We start from the raw sequence: 8,995 nt of genomic DNA on the forward strand, positions 1-8,995 counted from the left end.
AACTAAAGAACCACTGTGCATACCATCCTGCGAGCGCTGGTCTCGTTGAAAGAAATAATGGGACCATAAAGAGTAGACTCAGGAAATGCATGGAAGAGACAAAAAGACCATGACCAGAATGTTTAGACTTGGTAAAACTCTATATGAGGATTACACCTACAGGTTCAGGTCTGACTCCTTTTGAGATTGTCTATGGCAGGCCGTACAAACTACCTCTAGTTAATAAAGACTTACAGAAGGCTGAAGAAGAGTTGACTTTAGCTGACTACATGAAAAAGATCATTTTGTGCAAAGAATCCCAAACTGCAAATACCTGGCCTCTTTCTTCTTCTGTTTTACAGGAAAACACACCTATCGTTAAGCCAGGAGACTGGGTCTTCATCAAAGTCATCAAAAGAAAGAACTGGACTAGTCCTAAGTGGGAAGGCCCGTTTCAAGTCCTGCTAGCCACTCCCACTGCGGTCAAGATCGCTGAACGACCCTCCTGGATCCATCTCTCCCACTGCAAACTGCAGAGGCATCTGAATCAATAGACACGCGTCAGGGGAAGACCAACTTCAAAGGGGTTGTGGTTTTTAGTACCACCTCGTCTCAACGTGGGTGAAGAACACACAGGTGGAAGATCCCTGACGTCTAGCGGTCAAACTTCCCGTTAGGGGAAGGCTATTAATTCAGATGGCCTCTCCACCGCCTTCCGTGAAGACTGCAAGGGTTTTGTTCTACATATTGGTGTTCCTGATCCTCTACTGGTTCCTACGAGGATACTACGTTGCCTCCCGACATCATGCTTCCCGACCTCGACGTTCTGCAATTGACCCCCACAATGCCCTACACAACACCTGGTACCAGATGGTTAATCTAACTGCACGAAGAATAGGTTTTAATGACAGCTGTTATGCCTGCTCCTGGATTCCCCATCATTCCCGAGAAAATCCCACAATGACTGCTGTTCCCATCAACATGACTGATACAATTTGTCTGCTTCATGCTTACACCCTACAACGAATACCCACACAGAACTGTACCATCCCACACTGCTGCTCCTCATCTCACCATTTGTCCAGACACTGGACTCTGCCAGCCAATTACTCTTACACAACCAACAAAACAGTTGCCCAAGGTTTACACCTCCTTCGCCTCACAGGAAAAGACTCCTTTTGCTTCTCCATGCCCTGCTGCCGACAGACTTTCCCTTTGGGACACTCCCTTTGTGAGGATGTCATCCCACTGAATGGTTACAACATGAACTCCCAGAGATCACACCGACTGCTCACCAAGCCAGAATCGTCTGGCATTGCCTACCTGAACCTCACCTACCTGAGCATTGAACTGACTGGCAGTCCCTATTATCCTCCTTGGAATTCTTCAGATCACCTCCTGGAAGTCCCTTCACCCCGTGGAATGGGGACCCCTGATGGATACATCTGGAAGTGCGGCAACACCCTGTACCTGTATTTGCCCAAAGACTGGTGTGGCACTTGTAGTTTGGCTCGACTACAACCCTCCTCATATGTGTTTAGTGAGGAAGGGGTCCGTCTGAAGACATTGGAGCTGAAGAAAAGAGAATTTAAGCCAGTCCAGGCTTATGTGCCGTTTTCTGCAAACAGCGGCCGCACTCCACTCTATAATGACATCTATGGACTTCTTTACACTATCTTCCCGAACTTTGGCACTGCCAGCCTGATGCACCGGATGAATGAAGTTTGGTGGTCTCTGGAGAACATTACCAGCATCCTCACCGACGTCACCGCCCTCCTGGCCAACGATCCTGAGAAGCAAGCTATGAGAACCATGCTGATGCAACATCAGCTCGCCCTGGACTCTCTGTTCGCATCCAGAGGTGGCCTCTGCACTGTTATAGGTGAACATTGCTGTACCTACTTACCTTCGACCCGTGGCAACTGGACTTTGATTCATGATCGTGTTAAGAACTTAGGAGATTTCCTCAAGGCTCGAGAATCTGCTGCATACTCCTGGGATTTGATGACCTGGCTGACCTCCGGAAGTTGGTTTACCATCCTGATGAAGTTTCTAATGCCTTTTGTTGTGTTTTTCTTGCTGATTTTCATTCTTGCAGGTTGTGTTATTCCCTGTGCTAGGAGCATGATGACCAAAACTATGACAAATGTTATGATCCAACATTTCTTTATGATGCAGAAGGAAGGAGCCCATATTTACGAAGCTGTGACCAATTAAAGCTGTCTTTATGATTTCAGTAACGCAAACCACATGACCTGTGGCCGTTATTTGGATGATGTTGTTTTTCAGCTTTCATTTATCCTTTGACGTATACTCCTCATTGCTTATGACTTATATTGGTTCATGTAATCTGTCACTTTTATTCATGTAATCTGTCACTTTTATGATTCTCTTTTGTGTTGTTATACTTCGGACAGAAACTGCATTTCAGGGGGGAAATGATAGAGAAAATCTGGTAATGCACTTTCTGTCATCTCACATTTTAAATGATAAAGTCTCACAGTTAATGCGTATCTACTTACGTACATACTATTTTTCAGTTTTGGGGAACATTCGCATTGTGTAAAAACAATTACAGTTTATCCAAAGTTCATGTATTCTTACATGGGTCAGATCGACCCTGCTGAAGGACACCAACAGATAGTCGGACTCCCGTTTTGGCTCAATGCCCGGAACACCAAGAGAAAGAAAGGAACTTCCCGGATAAAGTTGTCATTTATCATTAGTAAAGGAATGTGTTGTCTAAACTCTGTAACTGAATAAAAGGCGCACGGAAGGAGCAGCTCTTTGAGATCTGCTGAACTCCACACTGGGTTGGTTCATTCTTGGTTTTCGCATTTTTCCCTCTGCAGAGACAAAATAAAAGTTATATATCTTCCACCTGTGCTTGTGATTCACTCTAGGTAACCTCTGCTGCTAAAATAACCCAACAGTAGGGACACCAGGTCCATAGAAAGCATAAATATGTTAACAAATATTTAATTACGCATAAATAGTCTTCACTTTAGAAAGAGTCTCAAAATAGGCTTAATTAGCTATTAGCTATCCACTTAATTAATAATGCATAAATGGATTAATAAGAACGTTGTTCATGGTTTGTTAAGTATGAATAAGCCATAAATAAACAGCTTTTACATGAAACTAGTCATTCGAAGTTAAGCATTAATTAATGTGTTTGTCAGTTGCTTAAAAGTACTTTGTTAATGGTTTGTTACATATGAATAAGAAATGAGAAAACAGCTTTTACAAGGGACTAATCATTAAAAACAAAGCATTAATTAATGCATTGGTTAATTTTTTATTAAGTAAGAGTCATTGTTAATTAATTATTTGTTAGTAGTTACTTACATGTTTGTTCATGTGTAATTAAGGCTAAATAAGATGTAGTTATTATAAAGTGTTACCCACATGGTATACCCACATGTGAAACAGCCAAACAGTGGAGTCACTTGCTGCCCATTGCCGATGAAATCCCTCCACTTCTCAGTTGTGAGGTAAGTCTCCTCATAGGTTATACTTGTCCTGGAGCTCTAGCACCTAAACAAGTAATCTTAGGCAAAGATAATGAACCTTATGCTCTTCGGACTGATTTGGGATGGAGCATTATTGGCAACTCAGACCCCAAAGAGAAAACAGACATGGCAACCAGACTTTGTCACAGATGCACTGTTAAAGAGGTTCCTCCTTCCACTCCAGCAGACGCAATACGTGTTTTGGAAAGAGACTTCAAAGACGCTGAAAGAAATGAAAAGACTGTCACAAGAGGATCTATTATTCCTCCAGAAACTTGAGGAAGGCATAGTACAAACGAAAAAGGGAAATTATGAAATGCCATTGCCGTTCAGCAAAAGACCACAAATGCCAACTAACAGACAACTTGCTGAAAGCAGACTAAGTCAACTGAAACGCAAACTCATGAAGGATCAAAAATACAAGGAGGATTACATGAAATTCATGAATGAAATGATCAAAAGAGGTGATGCAGAAGAAACTGACGATATTGGACCACCTGGTGAGACATGGTATATACCTCACCACGGTGTTTATCATCCAAAGGAACCTGACAGGTTGCGCATCGTTTTTGACTGTTCAGCTAAACACAATGGTACCTGCCTTAATGATCATTTACTAAATGGCCCTGACATGATCAACAGTTTAACTGGTGTTTTGGTGCGCTTCAAACAGCATAAAGTCGCTCTAATGTGCGACATTGAAAAAACGTTCCACCAGTTTCAGGTTAAGGAAGATGATCGCAACTATTTGCACTTCTTATGTTGGAAAGATGGTGACATTAACGGCCAGCCACAAGCATACAGGATGACAGTCCACCTTTTCGGCGCTGCTTCGTCCCCAGGGTGTTCGAACTATGGACTCAAACATCTGGCTAAGGAAAACAGATCTGCATACCCTGTTGGCTCACAGTTCATAACCAGGGACTTCTATGTAGATGACGGAGTCACCAGCGTACAAAAAACTGAAGATGCTATTCAACTAGTAAAGGAAGCATGTGAGCTATGTGCAAAGGGTGGATTAATGGGCTCGACACACGGGAGGCGACATCGCCTCTCCTCCATTCATTTTCAATGAGATATGCACGACAAAGCGATAATCGCGGGTCTCTCTCCTACTAAGCGAAACGCGAAAAACGTGCGTGTGAAATTTTGCACTCGTGCACGTGCCGTGCACGGATGACCCAGCGTCGCGATCCCAGAAAGTTGAAACATTTTCAACTTTTCATCGCTGTCGCTCGGACGAGGACCAATCAACGGAGGTTTCATTCACTGACCAATGAGCAGGCAGGATGCTCCGCACATCTCCGAGCAAACATGGAGGAGAAGTTGATTATTATTATGTTTATAAAGTAAAATCAGAAGTAAGATTTCACATAACTCTAGCAGCACCTTGTGAAACATCATATCTACCACTTTTATTAACTCTGAAACGCTTAAATAACCTTAATTCCCTCCAACCTGACACAGCCAAACAAAACAACGGAAGTTTCGATTTCGTCATGGAACAGAACGCGTAGACGGCTTTGCCGCTGGCCGCTGCCGCAGATCACCTCCCGTGTGACAGGTAATAAAAGCGACAGCGACAAATTTCGCTGATCGCGGTCGTTTGTCGCCTCCCGTGGGTCGAGCCCATAAGGCTGCATAAGTTTGTATCCAACAACACTGATGTTTTAAACAGCATCCTAACATCAGAGCTGGCAACAGATACAAAAACAAAGGAATTGACATTCAAAGAGACACAAACAGAAAGAGCCCTTGGCATTTATTGGAATGTAGAGAAAGACTGCTTTACGTTCAACATCATGCTGAAGGACCAACCCCCAACCAGGTGGGGCATCCTATCAGCAGTTGCAGCAATATATGATCCCCTCGGATTTTTAGCTCCTTATGTGCTCAACGGCAAGGGAATTCTCCAAGAAATGTGCCGTCAAGGAACAGACTGGGACAACCCAATACCAGATCACCTCAGGCCAGTGGGAGTGCTGGAAGGGAGACCTGCAAAATTAAAAAACGTCCAGATAAACAGATGTTATGCTCCTGCAGAATTTGGAGAAGTGATCAAAAGAGAATTATATCACATTTCAGATGCAAGCACCACAGGATACGGCCAATGTCCCTATCTTAGACTCACAAACAAAAACAAAGAAGTTCATTGTGCCTTTGTCATGGGCAAAGCACGTGTCTCACCCACAAAGGTCACCACTATACCCAGGTTGGAACTCACCGCAGCCACAGTATCAGTCACAGTGAGCAACATGTTGAAGGAGGAGCTGCTCTACGATGATGTAGAAGAGTTCTTTTGGACAGATTCTAAGGTCACCTTAGGATACATAAATAATGAGGGAAAGCGCTTCCACACATTTGTTGCGAATAGAGTGCAGAAAATACTGAGCTACACCTCACCGCAACAATGGTTTCATGTACCTACTGATGAAAATCCCACCGACATAGCTTCCAGGGGCACATTTGTAAAGGAACTGCTTTCATCCAACTGGCTCACTGGCCCTCAGTTTCTGTGGAAAGGAGAAATACAGCTTCCAACAAGAAAGACTATCGAGCTCCCAGTAGGAGACCCAGAGGTGAGAAAGGTGCAGACCCTAAACACTCAAGCTGTAAAACATGCAAGTCTCAGTGACCACCTCACAAAGTTCTCCACCTGGTCCCGTGCAGTTAGTGCTGTAGCACGTCTCAGACGATATCTGCTCAAAGACAAATCAAAGACACTCACCACTGTAGCTGAAAGGAAAATAGCTGAAACTGTGATCATCAAAGATGTGCAAGGACAGGTGTATCAAAATGAAATAGACACACTCAAAAAAGGCAAACAACTCCCAAAGAACAGCAAAATAAGCAACTTGGATGTTTTCATAAACAAAGACAGTGTACTCAAGGTTGGTGGAAGGCTTCAGCTTTAACCCCTGCCCAATTCAATCAAACAACCAACACTCATTCCCGGAGAACATCACATTGCAAAACTGATAATCGCACAGTCTCATGAAAGAGTTAATCATCAAGGAAAAGGCTTCACCATGAATGAGATACGATCCAGTGGCTATTGGATCCCTAAGTTGAGCCAAAGGGTTTCCTCCTACATTCGGTAGTGTGTGTTCTGTCGTAAATAAAGAAGGCCTGTGGAAGGACAAAAAATGAGGGATTTACCCAGAGAGGACTGAACAATCTCCACCCTTCACCTACTGTGGTATGGATGTTTTTGGACCATTTCTGACCAAACAAGCGCGTAAAAAACAGAAAAGGTATGGACTCCTTTTCACATGCTTCTATTCACGTGCAGTGTGTGTTGAAATGTTAGAGGACTTATCTACGGACACCTTTATAAATGGACTCAGATGCTTCACCGCTCTAAAAGGCTCTGTCAGACAAATAAAATGTGATCAGGGTACTAATTTCATAGGTGCCAAAAACGAACTCAATGCAGCACAAAGTGAAATGGGCACTGGCAAGCTATCAGTCTTCCTTGCAGAAAAACAATGTGATTTTGTTCTAAACACACCTCACGCAAGTCACGCAGGTGGAGTATGGGAACGACAAATACGGACTGTGAAAAATGTTCTCAATGCAACATTGACTCTAACTCCAGGTCGGCTAACTGACTCTTTACTCAGGACTTTTCTCTATGAAGCAGCTGCAATAGTAAACAGCCGCTCTTTAACTACGGACAATCTTAACGATCCAAACAGTCTGGAGCCACTAACTCCAAACCATCTCATCACAATGAAAACTTCAAGTGCTCTGCCTCCACACGGAACATTCATAAAAGAGGACTTGTATGCACGAAAGCGATGGCGCCAAGTTCAGTATCTTCTTGAGCAGTTCTGGAGCAGATGGAGAAAAGAGTACCTTCAGAACCTTATAGTGAGACAAAAATGGCACACACCTAAAAGAAACATGCAAATTGGAGACATAGTGATGGACAAAGATGACATGCTACCACACTCTCAATGGAAACTTGGTAGAATCTTGGACACTGTGCAAGACACTGATGGACTTGTCATAAAGGTCAAAATAGCCTCTGCAGACAAAAATCTAAAAAAGGTTCAACGTGTCAGCAAAATGTCTGTGGTAGAACACCCTGTTCATAAGATGGTCTTGTTGTTAGAAGACTGTAATGTTTGAATCTACAATGCTTTAAAGTGTTGGAAAATGCTTTATTTATTTTTTGTTTTTGAATTTGATACAAAGTGTCTGTTAAGCTACTATTATTGTTATGGGAAAATTATTTGTGTTTATGTGTTCAATAGCAAATAATTTGCTGGGAGTGTAAAGGTGAACTATTTCTTTATGTTTAAAGAGCAAGTCAACCCCTACCAGAGTCTAACTCCACTCCCACTTCTTGTTTGAAAAATGCAACAAATGCTGTTGTCTGGCAGACCGAGAAGGAGCTGCTGCTAACAAATGCACACACACACAGGCTCACGACAGCATTGTGACATCATAGGGTGTGTCCGAATCCAGAGGAAGGATGCTTGTAAGAGCCCATTTTGAGGTCGATGACGTCAAAGCGCAGCGACGAGTACTGTCCGAATTCCAAGAATACTCATTCTCGCGTCCTCAAACGCGTCCTCGCTCCACCCACATTTCGAGGATGGGTCTGATGGATCCTCACAGGAGCAAGGGTATCCCAGCATGCTTTGCGCGCTGGCCTCGACACTCACAACAATGGCGGACGGAGCGGGAGAGCAGTACAGCTTAAAATGTAAGTTTGTTAAAAAAATAGCGGTCAATAAAATAAAATACGTGTTTGGGCACTTTTAGTTTGTTTTTTATTTAAGATCTAATACCGCAAATTGTTTTGTTTTTTTTTCATGTAATTTAAGGCTAAAACATGCCCCACCGAAAACTGGCTTGAATGTATAATAGGAAAAACCCACCGTAAACTAGCTTGATCCCAGCAGGCTTTTTTAAAGAGAATAGCGGTAGAAAACTAAGCTGAAAGCGGTTCTGTTTATAGACATTTTTCGTTTGTAAAAAGTACATTTTGAGCAGAAATCAGCGAGAACGAGCTTGTATGGTGGTCCCGTCATAATTCCCGTTTGTGTGTGTGTGTGTGTGTGTATTTAGCAAATAAAGCTTCTCATAATTTGTTTTAAGGTTAACACCCCACCGTAAACTTGCTTGAATGTTTAATAGGAAAAACCCCACAGTAAAAGAGCTTGCATCTTATTTAATCAGGTAATGAACGCCAAAAATCATGAAAACTAAGTTTAATGTTTATTTAAATTAATTTTTAAGAAACCACATTACTGATTTGTTTTTAGCACGGCGGCATGGAGGTACAAGAGTAAATCCATTACACATTATATGAGCATAGTTTTTCCATCTATGTTCTGCTGTGAAAAGTACAGTTTATCATTATTTTATTAATACAGTTGACATGTTTTCTTTCTTCTATTGTTCTCTTTATCATCTGTTTAGGATGGGCCAAGTGCAGCAGTGGGGGGACACAGATGAGAGGGAGAGTGGTGAGAGTCAGCCAACAACATCAG

This window comes from Nothobranchius furzeri, chromosome 6 (genome assembly GCF_043380555.1).
Source record: "Nothobranchius furzeri strain GRZ-AD chromosome 6, NfurGRZ-RIMD1, whole genome shotgun sequence".
Lineage (NCBI taxonomy): Eukaryota > Metazoa > Chordata > Actinopteri > Cyprinodontiformes > Nothobranchiidae > Nothobranchius > Nothobranchius furzeri.